Genomic DNA, 18,466 nt, shown 5'->3' on the forward strand with positions numbered 1-18,466 from the left:
GCCAAAGAATTTAGGAAACATCATGTAAACACTCAGTGAGAAAGTTGGTATCCACATGGTAAAGTAAGTTTAAGTTTAATTTTTATTGTTTAAGACAAAGTCTATTGTGTTTTGTTATGGATCTGTAATGTAGTATCTTAAGCCTGCATAAATCATTTAATCACTAGCAGAAAGTATTTTCAAGATTAAATTGTTGGAACAGTGATTTGCAGGACTTTTATACTTAGGAAAATTAGTTGTATCCTTCTCATCTATCAAATTATTTATAGGATGATCACAAAGAAAAATAACACAAAATTCACAAGGTGGTACTGTAATGAATATAAAAAAGCATAAACTTAATGAGCTGCATTAAAAAAGTAGGTAGAGCCATTAATTTAAGGAAAGATGTTAGTTCATAACTAACTAGTTAGCTTTTTCTCTGAGATTAAAGTGAAATTATTATGTATGTAGTCTCATTTCAGTTATATAACAATGTTGAACCTTGTATTTACATTTGTCACCTATGTGACATGATTATTTTTGAAAGAACTTAGAAATATTGGATATGATATATGGCAATTTCAATTGTCAAGTAACACAGATAGTTAACATAAGTAGAAATAATACTGTGATTTTATTTTTGAATAATTTTCCAAACTTAAAATATATCAACAAGTTCAATGTTTAAATTCTCATGACCATAGAAAGATCTGAAATCCATTTTTTTTTTGTTATTCTTCACTTATAACTAAGTGATAAAAAACCAGGTTGGATCATATCATGATAAGTCCTAAAAACACATAATTAAAAGAAAGGAAATACATTTCAAAGGAAGGATGCTAAGGAAAGATTGTGTTTAATGCTCCTTTATGATCTGTAGCACAATTACAGCCTGCCACATGCTACTCAGAAACTATAACATTATTAATATCTACTTTTGCAAATGCCTTGTGAATTAGACTATATAACAAAGAACTAGTACTTACACTGAACCTCAGTAGACCTTGCGTTAGAGTTTAATATAGTAGAAAAACTCCGTTGTTTTAATTAATACAATACTAGAAACAATTCAAATTATTATTGCTGACTGGAATGCCTCACTGAATCACATCTGAGATTACCTCTTTAAACAAAAAACAGTATGTTCTTCATATATTGTCTTTCTCAAGCCTGCTCCTGGAACGAGGTTATGGAGCTCAGACTGGGAGGGCAAGGCACAGAATCACCAAGCAGACTCCGGGGAGGTTACTGGAAGTTTCTGCTTTATTCAGGAAATGCACAGGCTTGTATAGGGAACCATGGGGGAGGAGCATTTAACGTTTGGTGATATCTTATTGGCCAGACAGGGCAGAGTGATTTTTCTTGGGCAAGGTGAAGGAGTCATAGTTGTAGTTTGTTGAACCCAGCATCTATGCACTTAGCTCAGCCTTAGCAAGGTCTCTGAGTTAGCTCAGGAGACAGGAGTGCAGAGCACCTGGCCCAGCCAGGCTTGAACTTCTCCCACATTTATATAACTTTTCTTCCTATGTCTTCTGTCCAAAGTCGTAAGCAGACCAGCAGAAAGCTAATTACATGTGTCCTTATTAATTACGTGTGTTAGGCTAAGGCTGGCTATAGGCTATTTTAAGGAAGCAGAAGGGGATAGAAAAGAATTAAAATGTGTTATGTACATATACCTACTCTCTACAGTGAATATAATATAATCATTGTGTATTGCAAATATATGTAATAAAAATCCAAAAAATAAAGCTAGAGTAGCCAAATTAAATCAGTTGTGCAAAGCATTTAAAGCAGTAGAGAGTTAAAAATGTTTCATAAACGCATAAAGTAAAATTGCTGACTAGAACTGTTTGGAATACTGTTTTCCACACACACACGTGCACACACACACACACACACACATACACACACTCATGCGTGCTCTTGCGAAACATAACTAAAAAGAACAAATACTATTCAGCTGGAGAGTACCAAGCAGAGCTCTACAGGGAAGTGGGATTGTGTGAGCCATGCATGGGACCCAAGATGGCCTTAGGAGGAATCACAGCATGCAGAACCCGCCATCCTTACTCCACAGTTCAGATTAGCACCGAGCCAAGGACACCAACACATTGGATAAAATAAGCATGCGATTCATAGAAGTTGCAACTAATAATACAGGCATTGTAAAGTTTGTTGCTGGAGAAGCTTGTGGCCTTAACCGAGATATCCATATTATCATGTGTTCCCACCATGTAGGCTAGCCCATACTGTGCCCACTCTCACCCAGGTTTCTGCGGTACATCACCTTTATAACCCACTCATCTGAGCTCTTGCAAAGTGAAAGAGCAGCTAGACACCAGGGGCTTTGCCATCTTAGTCCCCACGTCCCTAGCAGACATTCATGCCCATATTCTTGTGGTTACAGGAAACCACCAGATAGCCTATATTGAACTGCTTTGTCCTCCAAAGCAAAAGGGGAGCTGTTGGGTGGTCATATTCTCATTCCCTGGGGCTTTACAAATGAGAAAATGGCCCAGACAAACTCCTGTGCCCTGAGAAGTCTCTGGCTAGTCCTACTCAGCCACTTTTCTCCAGAAAACACCTGAGTGGCCATCTTGACTGCCCTGACTCACATATCCTTCAGAAAGGCTTACAAACAAACCCCTTAGACAGAGCCAGGTGCTTTGGCTGGACCTACATGTCCAGCTTCACTGTCTGGCTTGCAGACACCAATAAAAAATAAATGACCACTTTGGGGAAATAGTGCCATGACTATCTACTTCACCAGAGCAATCCCACCCTCACACAGGCTGACAGGTGGCCCACGTCTGCTGCTGAGAGTTTATCCTGCTCAGCTTGCAGAACGGCCCTGCTCTCAGGCTACCTGGCAATCTGACAGTTTCCCTGCTCCCACAGCTTCACACACCACACCATGAGCCACCGTCAAAACCACTGTGCCTAAGAGAGCCGCATTTTACCTTATAGAGGAATCATACAAACCACTTCTACCTGTATGACTGGATATCACAAGCATCACCAACCCTGTGACAGTTGAAAAAGCTATGTATTGGTCAGTACAGCAGCACAGAACAAAAGTCTATGGAGCCAACTTAACGAACAGGAAGGACACATCACCAGGATAATTAGTTTAATAAAAAAACACCTAAAAATTTAGTTAATGCAATGATTTTCCAGATGCACAAATATCAGTTAGGGGGAAAAAAAAAAGAATGAAAGCAAAATGATCATGGTATTTCCAAAGAAATGCAGTAAATCTTCAGAGAAATAACTCAAAGAAGAGGAAATTGATAGACTCATTGAAAAAGTACTCAAAATAAAGTAAAATAAAGCTATCCAGTAAGCTAAACAAGCTCAAGATAAAGGAAACAATGAAACTAAACAGCAAAACCAAGCCAAACCAAAACAAAACAAAAGAAACAAACAAAAAAACTAAAATTAGAGATTCAGCAAAAAGAAAAAGATAATTAAAAATGGAAATCTTTGAGCTAAAGAAACATAAACCCCAAACCAATTCTTTCAAGAATTTTAAGATCTGTGCATATTGTTCTCAACATTCTTTTTCATAGCTTGAGTTCATTTTTCTCCTACTAAACAGGATTTGATATTCGTCAAATTCTGCTTTCACAACACTTCTTTGCTGCACAGTTGGAAATACTATGCCCAAGTTTTGCCATTAACTTTCTTCCATTCTGCTGTAAGATTACCTCTTCTAACCCAGCCTCTACGGTCATTGGTAAATGAATGCTGTTCATATTAATTAGGTAAAGCACAATCTCAACTGTGGAGCAGAACCTCCAAAAAATGAATGCTGTGTGTAGAAAATCTTAAAGGGGTATTGAAGAATTACTGTGTGCTCAGTGTGGATAGCACTGATCCTTAAATAGCCCAGAAGTTGTGGTTACACAACACCCCCTTACTTTTTCAAGTTTCACCTGTAGCAACTTGAGCAGAGTCTCACAGTTAATATCAGGAAATCCTCCAGTGTGTAGGAACAAAAAATTAAATGCAAACCTGTTGAAATATATCAGGGTATTTCTCTTATCAAGACTTCCTTTCAGGAGATGTTACTTTACCAGAGCCTAAATTATTATGTATATTCATATATTTTATGCATACATATATAATTATATGTCAATATTTTATATATTTATGTTACGTATTATATAAAATAATGTTATATTTAAATGTAATATAGATTATATTTTGTATCTGTCATATAGATATATGTATTTTTTTCAGAGTCTAACTGACTTGAAAGAAAATAATCTAGTCAGCTAGTTCTTTCCTTTTACACTGAGAAAGGAAAAGATTTACTCTGCTCCACTCTATTACAGCAGGACAAAAACACATTCTTTCCCGTTCTTTTGCACTGAAAACCACATACTCATAACAACAACCAAAATGGCAGGCATCTTTCCTTGTATCTCTCAAAATCATTTCTAAGAGAAAAATAACCAAGGGATAATTTTGTCAAACATCATCTGGGTGTAGTCAGATTTGAAGTTACAACCTTTGGTGATTTATCCAGGGATGTCTTTTCTAAGATACAAGTGGCTCCTGGAACATTATAGCAGAAGTAAGCTTAAGGAAATGTGAAAATATATCATTAAGGAAAAAGCTGAGAGCTGTTTTTTTCTGAGATTTTCACAGCTGGTCTCTGGAGCAGCAGTAGACCTCTTGTATCCATTTGAAGCTGATTTCAATCAGCATTGATTGCCCAGTCTGGACCATTAAATGCATAAGATGATTTCAGAGAAAGGAAACACGATAGATATAGAAATCAGGGAAGGGAAGCTAAGGAACAACAGGAAGAAATCAAGGGTCCTGAGTAAATAAACTCATTTCTGTTTGCTAATGACTATGTTTTTTGCTTTCAAATTCAGCAGTTTTTTTAAATTGGTCCTTCCTTCTTTGAAGTGTCTGAGTCTAAAGAATTTGAAATGCAGCATATTAACAGAAATATAGAGTAATAAATAAGTTTATCTTTACAGCATTTCCCAAATTAATGAAAATTCTACATACCCTTAGAAGGAAGAAAAGTCAGTACAGGGAAGCTGATGGGTTTCCAGTGTAAAATCAGGTCTGGAGAGGCTTAGAGATTTGGAAACAAGTAGACTCTTTATTTTAGCATAATATTTTTAATTTTCCTCATATTATGAAACCTGTGTGCCTTTTATATAAGGCAGTCAAGTTTCCTTCTTCATAGTAAAAATTTCTTTGAACAAAAGGACACAATTTTTAGACAACCCTGAAATGCATCAACATTTCATTAATCAATAATAACAGCAAATGAAATTTTCAAGAAAGTGAAAGATTTAAATTTTAAAATGTCTGTGACATCATATCTATATGAATCATTTTAGCTATACAATATATGTGATACATCACCAAACAAGCTGAAAACGGCAATAAAAAAAGAAGTGAACAGCATAAATTAAAGACAGGAGGTGGAAGAGGAAGTATAGACATTGTTTAAAAGATGTTATTTTGTTGGCAATATTCATATTTATTTTGGACAGAGTAATGTATCTTAACACACAGAAGATGTAGAAAACTTTGCTGATGGTTGTCTCTTTTTCCTTTCATCAAAAAGATGAAAGGTTCTTCTATGATTTACAAGAAAAAAAATTCTCAGTATTTTCATTTCTTTGTGTTTTGACTCTTGCATCCTTCTGGATATTTCCCTCAATTAGACAGAAAAGATGATAATTCTTTATTTGCCTTGCTAATTATTACTTGCAGTTAATTATTATTTTTCAGGTCAATAAATCCTTAGATTCTGATTATTTCTGTAATATAGGACTTATTTATGTATGGCCATGATTTTAATCTCTATGTTGCATAATTACAGTGTACTTTCAATTTTGAGTTATAGTATATGGTAAAAGTTTTGAATAGTATAAGGTAAAACAGATTTTTACAAAGTATATTTGTGAATCTTCTTCAGTCATTCAAAATATGAATTCAGTTTGCTGCTGAGTTAAACTTCCACTGAAATGAACACAGATGTATAAAAGAGAAGAATTTACACTTTCTCAAGAGCTGATCTACTCTCCTTCATAAGACATCATTAATTTATGCAGCAGAAATATGTGGCCATGTCATTTTACACACTTTTTTGACTGAATTTTCTTCTCTTACAAGCAATGGTACTTTTAGATAAATAGATATGTAGCCACTATCTAGAACTTTCCGTACCTTTAATTTGTTCAAGATGGCAGCCAAGTATTGAAGAGAATCGTATGATTCATGACTGGTGTTGGTAGATGTGTGGGATAATAAGTGGAGGAGATATCAATCAAACCATATAACTGGACCTCTCAACAATGCCTTAGCATTCTGCGGGAGATCAAACCCAGGGCCTTGGACATTTTATCCAAGTGCTGTACTACTGACTATCTCCCTAGTCCCTTATTTAACATTCTCAAAACATTGTAGATTGGTACAAAGGTTGTTTCCTCAGAGGAAAGTCAGCACTGCTTTTTTTAAGCCAACTTTGAAATGCACGAATGATCATTTCTGTGACATTTGACTAATTAAAAATAAATCATTAGTTCTTTTGGGAAGATACCCAGTAGGGGAAGAGCTGGGTCAAATGAGACCTCTCATCCTAGTTTTGTTTATTTGTTTTGTTTTGTTTTTTGAGACAGGATCTCACTATGTAATTGAGACTGATCTGGAATGCACTATGTAGCCCAGGCTGGTCTCAAACTCACAGCGATCCCCCTGCCTCAGCCTCCTGAGTGCTGGGATTACAGGTGTGTACCACCATGCAGGGATCTAAAATCCTGGCTCTTTGAAGTATCTCCATATTGATTTCCACTGTGGTTGCACCAGTCTGTACTTCCACCAACGGTGGAGAAGGGTAAGCACTTAAGTGAAATAAATAGGACACACACATGTAAATATCAAATAGTGTCTCTGGTGTGAAAAACTGAAAGTGTAAATAAGGAGCAAAATGTATAATAGATAATGCAAAATAGGTCCAATAGGGAAGAAAAGGTCCCAAGGGAAAAGGGATGGGGGAAAGGAAAGAGGGAAAGGAATAAATATGAGAAAAGAAAAAATGCAAACAGTCTTTATAAATAGATGGGTTGGAGGGGTTGAAGGAAGGGCAGGGGTATGGGGAAAAAATAAGAACCAAGATTTATCATAAAAGGTACAAGTTCCTAATGATGAATATCATCATAATTGTATTAGGTATAAATATACTAAAATGTACTATAAATGTACTAAAAATAATCATTAAAGCCAAGCCACAGGCAAAGTGAACAAAATTAATCACATTTTAATGGAAGAAGTATAAAATTTGTTCATATGTTTTAAAATCACTATAATATGTATCTATTTATAAATGGATAAATAACATGTAAATATTCTTCCTCCAGACCTCCTGAAAACCAGTTTTTATCGATTTATGCATATCTTGAAGTTCAATGGCTTTTACCTAAATTAGGTTCAGATTTGGCTAAGCCTTCTCAGGCAGCACAGCTTTTTGAAGATAATTCCCTTGTATCTGAAGACCTCTACATTACAAAGAAAAATATATTTACATTATCACTACCAATCGGCCCTCCATGAAAATAATCTACAGAGACTATCAGTGAGCCTGGTTTAGGAGAACTGCTGCAGACTTTCATATTTAAAAGAAATGAAGCAAGGCGTGTAAGATTGCATATTTGCAGCAAATTTGAAATCCAGCCAAGAATCTGCTGCCAGCCTCTTAAGCAGCACTCTGTCCTCTTGTCACAGCACCCAGATTCGAGATTCTTAATTCTTCTATGTAAGAATCATTCTTTTCCATTCTTATTATCTTATCTGTTATTATTTCTTTTCCATTAGAAATGGTTGCTATTTACAACTGAACATTTTTATAGTATGCATCTTGCTTTTCTACTCTAGGTTCCAATTGCTTTTCTGCTTTCTGCCATGGTCCCTTAGTCCACACTGGTAGAATTTATGCCAATAGTTAGACTTGGAATTTTTATAGATTGCCATTGAGTTATAATTGTATTCATCCTATTAGATAAAAGCCACTCTCACAAAACACATCGAGGTAATCTCAGCTCTCTGGCTTCCTGTAAGGCTGTTATGGAGAAAGTCCTGTGGAGTTTTAGAGGACCTATTATTTAATAAAGGAGATCAATAAGGCATAATGTTAATATGCTTAGAAGGACTATAACCCACTTAATGCACCATAATAAATAATTTTGTGGTCTCTACAGAGGGTTTTATAATCAAACTTCCTATTGTCTTCTTTAGATTATTTTTTCTTAATAATACTCTGAAATTTATCTTTTTGCAAAGCATATTCAATTTTTAGAATAATTTTTCAAACAGAGATGCTATGTGTAACAAAAGGCTTTATTTTGAAAATTTATTTGACAATGGATATCTTCCCACAATCTGAGAATTTCTCATTTCCTTATGTGAAATTAATATATAAAGGTTTTATTTCTACACTATCACTTCAAATTTTAATATGAACAGCTAGAAGAACCCCATAGAAACTTTTACACCGAAATATTTTAATTAGATCATCAAGTTCATTGTTCCTATTTTTCATGTTAACAAAGGTTACAGTATCATTAAACTTTCCACTTACCAATTACATTTCTCTCACACTCCTTGAATCTGTCACTGGTGTCCTCCTGAAATGCCAACAAGCTCCCACAATGAGTTTCTTTGAGGTTTTTTAGGCTCTTGCTAATATTTCCCTTAATATTTTTCCAAATTGCACAATGACTCAGGCCTCTTCAATCGGCTTTAAATGTTTTATTAAAGCAGCAAAGTTGATAACTAAATCTATTACGGGTATGATGTATTGCTGATGAACAATGTTTAGAGAAAAGTACATTTTATACAAAGGTCAAAAATCAGCTATTTGATTTGGGAGTATTGCTTTGAGAGCAGTGCTTACAAATACTCAATTCAGCATAACATGAAGACGCTGCATTTTGAAGTGGTGCATAATGGAATTATATGAAGGCTGTTTCATTTACATATCTCCTGATTGGTGTTGGCTATATGTTATTAACCCTATCAGGTTAGATGCCATTGAGTCTATGTAGTTTGGGTTCCTTATAGCAAAATTATGACTTTGTCAATGTGGGAGAGACTGCAATATTGATTATGCCCACACAGCAGGCCATAGCAGTGCAGACTGTGAAGAGATAACCCCACAATTTGGTTTGCTTTGAGAAAGGAGTCCACCTGAAGTCTACATGCCAAGATCAGAATAATTCACACCCAAATTCCATTCCCACAATGAAAACTTTCTTAACTAGAAGGGCAATATTCTAAGTGCAACCATATATTTTTTGTCTATTCTGTTCCTAATTTGAGAATGTCTTTTCCTTTATGGGCTTGTCTCCATTAGTTTCCATAGAAACTGCACAACTGTGCATGCTTGAACATAGTTCGCCACTGGCCCAATTGATTACCAATAAACATCAGTGGCTTAGACGGCCGAGTACCTTTGTTGGTTGCACTGGCAATAGTCATCCTGGCTCCCTACTTTCTATATCTCTTAGTTTTGTCTTTTAGTTTTTTTCTCAGGCTTGTGTCATACACTGTGCAGGAGACTGCAGTCCTCTACAAAGATTTGTGGCAAAATTTTTGGCTTCCCAATATGTCAAGACAAACACCCCAAGAGTAAGAATCAGGTCGCTTTTACATTAGCATCAAAAGTCAGGCATATTTCCTTCTGTGAGTTCTATTTAACAGTCTGAGGATACTAAAGCTGGTATATATTTGAGTGAAGGATAATTAAACTCTATTTTTCAATAGGCTAGTTGCAGAGAATTTGCAGGCCGACTTGAAACTATGATCCTACATTTGCTCATAATATTCTCTCCTAGAATTTGAATGTTGGTTCATGTTATACTAAGTAGCTCGCAGTTAGGTCTTATTTTTCATACACTTCAAAATTCTCTGCAAGTTTTTGCAATTAAATTCAAAGCTCAAATCTTCTTTATACGTTTCTGATGTAACAATTAATATAAGTACAACACAGGCTCAAGAAAGTCAGCAAGTGGGTGTACAGAAAACTAATCATTTAGCGAAAATGCAAATGATAAATACATAATAATAAAGTTTAATATATATTTCTTTAGTTATAACCCTTGGAGAATTTCCAAAACTATTATAGAGAAGAAAAGGGATAGATATATGAATGTCAGAATCTGTGGATCAATGTTTTTCTGGGATCTATGTTTGCCCTCTGAATTGAGTATTAGTTTAAATCACAGTAACTGATTATAACATATTATTTTAAGATACTTAAAAAATGTAACCAGATCAAGGAATAGATACATAGATCTTTGAAACTCAAAGGAAATTTCAAAAATTTTCCAATGTATGTACTCCATTTACTTTTAAAAAGCACCAACATGAATTTCTGAAGAAAGAAAAATCTCAAATTTTAATGCATGTTATGGTTTGGGTCTAGATGTTCCCCTCACCAAAACCTCATGCGGTCATCGGTGGCTTTTTCATAGGTGGCTAAATCTAGAGTGTGATGCTGGGGTCAAGGGCATGTGATCACTAAACAAGTACACTGATTGATCTGGCACCACCCTAATCCTGGTAATCTGGATCAGATAAAAGGGACAGAATGACGTCCTTAAGGTTCTCTTTTTGCTTTTGCTGTCTTCTGAGTGCAAAGAACTGTTTCTCCTCTGCCATGCCACTCTGCCTTGGAGCCAGCCAATTATGGACTGAAACCTTTACAAACTGTGAGAAAAACAAATCCTTTCCCTTTAACTATGGGTGTTGAGTATTTGGTCCTGGTAATGAGAGAAAAGTAACTCATACAATGGAATAGTTAAATAATTATATTGCAAACATTAACTCCGATTGCCTTTCATATCATACATACCCGATGATGAGGGATAATATTTATATCGGATTTAGACAATAAAATTATAAAACTTCTTATAATGATGTGACTTTATGAACTTGAGTTAGGTATTTTTGTGCAAGATAGTAGCCTAGTATTGACCATAAAATACAAGACAGCATTAATCACAAGAAAAAATAAGAAACTAAATTTTATCACTAGTAAAAACTATTCATTAAAAGACATTATTAATAACATAAAGTTGAGCCATATTTGTAATACACAGGTCTAAAAATGAACTTACAATCAAAATTATGAGGCAAGTCTATAAGTCATAACAAAATAAAAATATATTTGTTTAAAACGAGCAAATTATGTGATCAGATATTTCACATAAGAAACAAACATGCATATAGCAAATAAACACTATATAATTGTATATAACACTGTATAATTGTACTTAGTAGAATGGAATTGTAACTTAAAGCTTATTAATTTCTATGTTACATTAGCAAGAATAGTAGGATATAGAACACCTGAATCCTCACACATTTTCTATGAGGGTAATATGCAAAGTATCTTAATAAATTTGTTAACTAAGCTAACAATTATGCCCATTATATAACCCCAAATTTAATTTTTAGATTTTATTGATATGAATAGCAATGTACAAAAATTTATACAAGCTATTGTTTAATATCTTTAATTATAGTTGTCCAATACTAAATAAATGTCAACACAAGATTTTATGCCATATATATGGCAGTAGACTTACTGAGTTATATGATAATCAACTTATATTTCAACATTTGAGGCAATATCAAAATATTTTGAATAGTGGAAATATTTTATTTTTTAACAATTATTATTGTTTTTATTTTGGTACACAAGACATACATCATGCATTTAGATAATGAAATGTAGCTACAATAAAGCAAACTAGCATACAATTAGTAACATAATTACACAAATTTGGTTTCTTTTGGGCAAGAGTATAAATTTAGTATGAGTGCCATAAGCAGAATAATTTTATTATCTACATCATCAGGATGTGCATTTAAATCTCTAGGTTTGTTTTTCCTACTTGATTATACTTTATATTCTCTGAACTACATTGTTCTATTTTTTTCCTCTTACCCAGTTCCTGTGTGGGAACCATTGATTTGTTTTTTTGCACAGATGTATTTTCCTTATAATTAAGATAATATTATATTTTGTATATCAGATCATTGTTCTACTTTCCTTTCAGTTTCTAGCTTATTTCACTTTACATTGTCAATAGCAACTCTAATTGGGTTCTCAATTCTTCACAACATCACCAATATTTCTTTTCCTATTTAAAATAAAATTGTAGCCATCCCTGTAGGTGTGAAGTAGGATCTTGTCATGATTTTAATCTGTAATCTCTAAATCGCTAATTATGTTGAACATTTTAACATATGCTTCTTGAAAATTTGTATATCTTTTTTAGAGAAATATCTACTCAAGTTTACTTGTCTTTTGACCATTTATTCATAATTTTTTCCTTCATTACAGAATGGTAAGTTTTGAATATATTTTATATACAAGCTACTCATTAAAAAATATAAAAATTATACTCATTCCATACATATTTACAGATATTTTCTCCCTTTCAGGAAGTGGGATTTTCATTTTCTTCATGGGATTTTTGATACATCAACTCTACATTTTTATGGTGTGCAAAATGATGTTGCAGTACATTTACCTATTGTGTACTGAACATTTCATTATATTTAGGGTTACACACTCTATCAAACAATAAGTGAAATAAATCAGATGCACAACCCTAAATATTGAATATATTTTCCAACATAAGAAACCCATAGTAGCCCTTTTCTTCCTATTTCTCATTGTCAATTATACCATTAGGATCTTAAAGGTCTAAAAGGGCTAAAGATGTAGGAAAAGTGGGAAGGGTAGGGGAAAGGAAATAAAGGAAAAGAAAAAAAAAGTCTGAGAAAATGAAAAAATGGAAATAAAGTTTTTGTAAATAGGGAAGGGAGGAGGCGTGAAGGGAGGGCAGGGGTAATGGGAAAAATGAGAACCAAGACCTGTCATGTAAAGGTACAAGATCCCAAAGATGAATGTAATTGTGCTGTATACCTAAAGAGTACCAATAAACTCAATGAGAAAAAAAAACATAGTATAAGTAAATTAAAACAGTAAAATTTAATACAAGATAAATAACAGAAAACTGGGAGATATAACTTTTAAGAAAGGGAGGGGGATGAAGAGATAGTGGGAGGGAGGAAGAGAGGCTCAGGAAAGGCAATAAAAAAATAATTAACGGGCCAGAGATTTAGCTCAGTGGTTCCAGTGCCTGCCTGGCAAATGCAAGGCCCCGAGTTCGACCCCCGGTACCAATAAATAAATAAATAAAGCAGGCCATTTGTTAAAAAAAAGAATTAAGATGTGTTATGTATGTGTACCAACTCCTCAAAACTATTGTAATCATTATGTACTACAAACATACCAATGAAAAATAAAGCAGATCTTTTTGATAAGAGCATAAAAATCCTGTCTTGTAGCTACTGTTAATTGTATGATAAAGACTTGATTAAGCACACATAATAGAATGTCAGAATTATTGCTCTTTTTTGGTTGTGAGTTTTTGCCTGATAACTCATCTCTTCTTATTTTCCCTCCTCCCTTCTCTCTATCCCCACCTTGCCTATTGGCCACAGCATTTGCTAACTTATTATACTTCTATGAAATTAAGTTTTCTAGATTTTTATGTATGAGTAAAATCATGTGATACTTATCTCTCTAAACCTGGATTATTTTACTTAACATTATAATCTCCAATTCCACTTAATACTTATTATGCTAGAGGTGATGTTTTTGGTAAACAGGTGAGATTTGTGTTTGCCAAGTTCCTTTTATCTTTTTTAGTCTTTCCTTAAAGCTCTTCTGTGTTGGATTTTGTACTTTTTAATAGATGAATAGTTTCCACTGTGTACGAATACCACATTTTCTTTACCAGTTTATCTGTTGATTGATTAACACCTTAGATGATTCCATATCGTATCTACCTACAATGGATTGTATGGCAATAAACATGGGAGTGCAGATACACGGATGTTAATGTATCTAGTGACCATGTATAGACTATGTGGCAATTTTAGCCACTTTTTAAATTAAGTTCTCCATCACATTGAAATAAGAGGAAGATAAGAACATTTTTATAAATAATATTTAGAACAAAAGTGACAAAGGGTTTATGTAGTACAATGTTCAAACCCCCACATCCAGCAAAGGGACCGTCAGGAGCAACATGTTTCTATTTTAAGTATTGTTGGACATAAATGCTTCCAAATATTTTCTGGAAGGTGGCCTCTACCAACCTAAATTCCTGAAAGGTATGGCTTTAAAGTCTGAAGGTATTGCCGATTCATGAATTAGCTCTGAACTTCAAACACTTTTACTCCAATGTTACCAAGTGTGAATCTCCAGGGAACTCAGGGGACATGTATTTATACTCATCTAATTCATCTAGTTGTTACTAATTTTGACCTTGGATTAAGAGAAGTATATTAGGACATTTCAGAGAAAGCAATTTGGAAGTAAAGTGTGAGTTTGATCTACTACCAGTATGCAAACTAGAGAAGAACAGAAAAAAATAAGGAAATTTTGTGCTCATCCAATTTAGGTCCTAAGGGCATCTAAGCAGGGTCAATGATTCTAGCTACTCATAAGTCATGAGAGCTCCTTTACCAGATCCAATGGAAAATATACTCTTTGTTGGTTTTGCACTCTGTATTGTGTGCTGTCTGAGCATAGAACCACAACCTAGTTAAGGCCAATTGACAGAAATGGTTTTAATCCAATGATATCATATAAACAGTCACTGATACACATAAAATTAATTCCTAGTTTTTAAGTATCTGATACCTGAAAACACAATATACCTTATGAAAGCATCATCACTTGGTGAGTTTTCTATACCTAGTAACTTAATCTTTTCATTCATTTTTAAAATAATCTTCTAAACAGTCAGTTTTAATAAATTTAGTCTTTTGCATGCCTCCAAGTATCGAACTAAAGTCCATATGATTGTTTTGCAATGTGGCTCTTTGTCACTTTTGTTCTAAATATTATTTATAAAAATGTTCTGTCCAAATTAAAACCTCTCCCTTATATTTCTGAGCTTTTTCTATACTTTTTCTATACTCCCCAATCATGTATTCAGCATGTATAATTCTGATACATGAATATAATTGACACACCAGAAAGCAGATACTTATTTCTTTGAATTGTGGTGAAACCATTACCAAGAAAAAGCATCAAATAACCAAAAAACAAAAAATTAAAACATTCTAACCAAAGACCCTTAGCTAGAACCAAATTAACTGTCAATGAACTTCCAATTCTGAACCCAGTTAAGTTATTCTGTCAGAAAAACAGGGCTTCTTAACTGAATTTTATTTAATAATGTAAGAAAAATTTGAAAGGAAGAAAAAAAAAAGGATAAAAAGTTTTGTATCAGAAAATTAAAGAGGGCTAAAAATCCCAAATCAGTGGCGCTCAGGGTTCAAGGCAGAAATTTAGCCAGGACTTCCTTGCCTTGAGAAATTGCTGGGCTCAGTGAGTGTTTGCTCCTCCCACAGCTGCTGCCTCAATCCTCAGAGTTCTAATTGTACTCCTTATAACTACCTTTGATGAAAACATCTGAAACGAGTTAAATTTAACAAAATTCATTTGTGAAAAGAAAAAAAATGTCAGAAGGGAAGAAAGAGAAAGGAAGAAAAAAGGAAAGAAAGGGACAGGAAAGGAAGAAAAGAAGGAGAAAGGAAAGAAGGAAGGAAGGAGGGGAGGAAGGAGAAGAAGAGGGAGGAAGGGAAGAAGAGGAGGAGGAAGGAAAGTTAAAGATAAAGTGTTTCTTGGACAGGGTAGCACTTAATACGACAGATGTTTCATAATGTCCCTACCTAGAGCATGAGATGTGTTGGAAACCTGGAAACAGGAAATGACATATAACACGGATTACTGCAGTTCAACATTTATAATATTTGGGGATAATGTTGCTATATTCAGCCTAGGTTTGGCTGGGGACTCAGCTGCTTTGATTCAGTCTTAGTTGCTTAGCTTTTATATTAGTCAGTTTCCTCTGCACTGACAGCAGATAACCTACATACACAATTTAAAGGAGAGCTTGATTTAGCTCAAGGTTTAAGAGAGTTTAGTCCATGGTCAGACAGATGCAAAGCAGGAACATAAAGTAGGAAGGGGATGATGGAACAGAACTGCTTAGCTGATGGTGTTCAGGAAGAAGAGAAGGGCAACACTGCAGAGGGGCAGGGGCCAGAGACCAGTTACAGCCACCCACGTCCATATTTCCATGCCATGCATAGAGATTCCCAGAAGGGAGCTTTTCTGATAACTTCCTAGGCATTTCTTAATTCAGTTAAATTGATAAACACAAATAACAGCCAGAGTAACCACAGTATGCACTGACCTCACAATTTTCTTGAATTTTAAGCTAAATTGCAGTTCACTATGAAGTACGAGCCAAATTTTATCATTCAATAGGGAGGTAGGTTTGAACCACATTTAATAATTGTTACACTTAAGAGAAAAGAATTCAAACAGCTCATCTCTAAGTGTTCCTGGAACTAAGGCAACTTTGGAGTAGTGCAATGAAAAATTTTGTTAAGAATATTAAGAACCAGGAAGAGCCAGTGCGTGGGCGGAAACAGAGAAAAGGCAAGCAGACAAAGAAAAAGTGAATGTCACATTTCTGATTAATCACCTGCTAGATTCTTTTTAAGTACGGCTTATTCCAGCACTTCTATTCTAGGTGATGCTTCTCTGACCATCTAATAACACCCACATTTTTTTTTCTTTAAAACTGTTTTAATATGTTATTTTAATCTTCAGACACAATATTTCTCAAAGTAATTAATTATTCCAGGCCCAGGAGCTCTTGCTTATCTGCGATCTCCGTGAATCAACCCTAGTTTCCAAGATAGTTCTTCCAGGAAGATTCAGCTGCTTTGAATGATCAACAGTGAGATACCCTCATATGTATTTTCTCAAACTAAGAAAGGTTACGATCTAAAATAAAATAGCAAGAGGGCAACATGGGTTCTGAGTAGTTATAGAACTGCTGATGCAAGCTCAGAGGCTGTTTAGTTTTTGGCATCAATTCAGCAGTAAAGTGATGAGCTGTGGGGAAAGTAAGGCTGAGGAAATTTACTCTGAGTGCATGTTCACAGTAGCTCTATCTCTGGCTTTATGTCTCTAGCAAATCATGAGCAGCACTATATTAGCTCAGTGTTGGAGGACTACATATCTGGACAGATTGCTTTGATTACAAATCTTCTTGCATTTTCTATGTAATCTTATGATGCAAGATGACCAAGAAACTCACAGAAAAATTTGTGCTACTATTGCTGATCACAGTATGAAAAGAACACAGCAAAGCCCTCAAGAATACATGTTACTGTGTGTTATTTTTACAGCATGGCTAGAAAGAGCCCACTGAGCTGTTCTATGCTAGAAATAAATATATACAAACCAGTTTATACATTATATATTCTTATATATAATATATATTCTTAAAATATGCAATAATATATATGATATATATGATGTTATATATAAGAATATATACTCCCCTATTGTGTGATATTATTTTCATTCTGAGAATCATGACATTATGCACATTGCTAAATGATATCACTTGTATAAGCTTTCAAAATTTTAAAGCTAAATTAAAATTAGCTTCAAGGTGAAAAGTGTGAGAAAAATAAAGGAAAGATGTGAAGATTAGAGCTGAAAGTGTGGGATTAAATTGTAGACCTCATTATTCAACTCTTTTTATATTTTGTAAAACTCTTAATTTACCTTAGGACCACAGTGGAATAAGTTTTGGGATTCATGGGTAATATTTCCCAGTAAATGATTGGCTGATAGAGAGCAAAAAATGTCCTGCAATACCATTTTGGTGAATAGTTACTAAATACATACTAATGATCTAACATAGTTTTTTTTAGTGATAGAAATTATTGTAGTTTTGTGGTCTATATAAAATGTGTTGACTATATAAAACATATTGGTTTATAAAGAAAGATATGGAAGTATATTTTTATCTGGTGACGTATCCTATTATTAAAGGCATGATTGACAATGAAAGTAGTATCTTAAAGAATATCAAAAAGTGTATTTGAAAAACAAAATAATCATGTGTAGATGATCACTCCCAAACAATAAACTAAAAATAATGCATAATTCATAAAAATAGTTCAGTGTGTGTGTGTATATATATTTTTTTTTGGGGGGGTACTGGGCATTGAACTCAGGTACTTGTGCTTGCAAGTCAGGCCACGGAACCACTGAGCTAAATCGCGAGCCCTAGTCCAGTATATTTTAATAGCTCTAAAATAAGTTTTCTTATTGTATAGCCTAATTTGAGTCATCTTAAAGAATAATGAAAATATATTTTGTAAACATCTACTAATAAAATAAAAATAAATGTAAATGACAAAACTTAAATATATTAGATTGTTTGATATAGTCATATATTGAGATAAAAAAGATAGAGATAGTGGAAATATGAGGCCAATATATGACAATTTTATTCAGGGTTTTTTGGAAAATAGACTTATAAATAAGGGAAAA

Source organism: Fukomys damarensis, unplaced genomic scaffold (genome assembly GCF_012274545.1).
Source record: "Fukomys damarensis isolate Sample0158 unplaced genomic scaffold, DMR_v1.0_HiC HiC_scaffold_3, whole genome shotgun sequence".
NCBI lineage: Eukaryota > Metazoa > Chordata > Mammalia > Rodentia > Bathyergidae > Fukomys > Fukomys damarensis.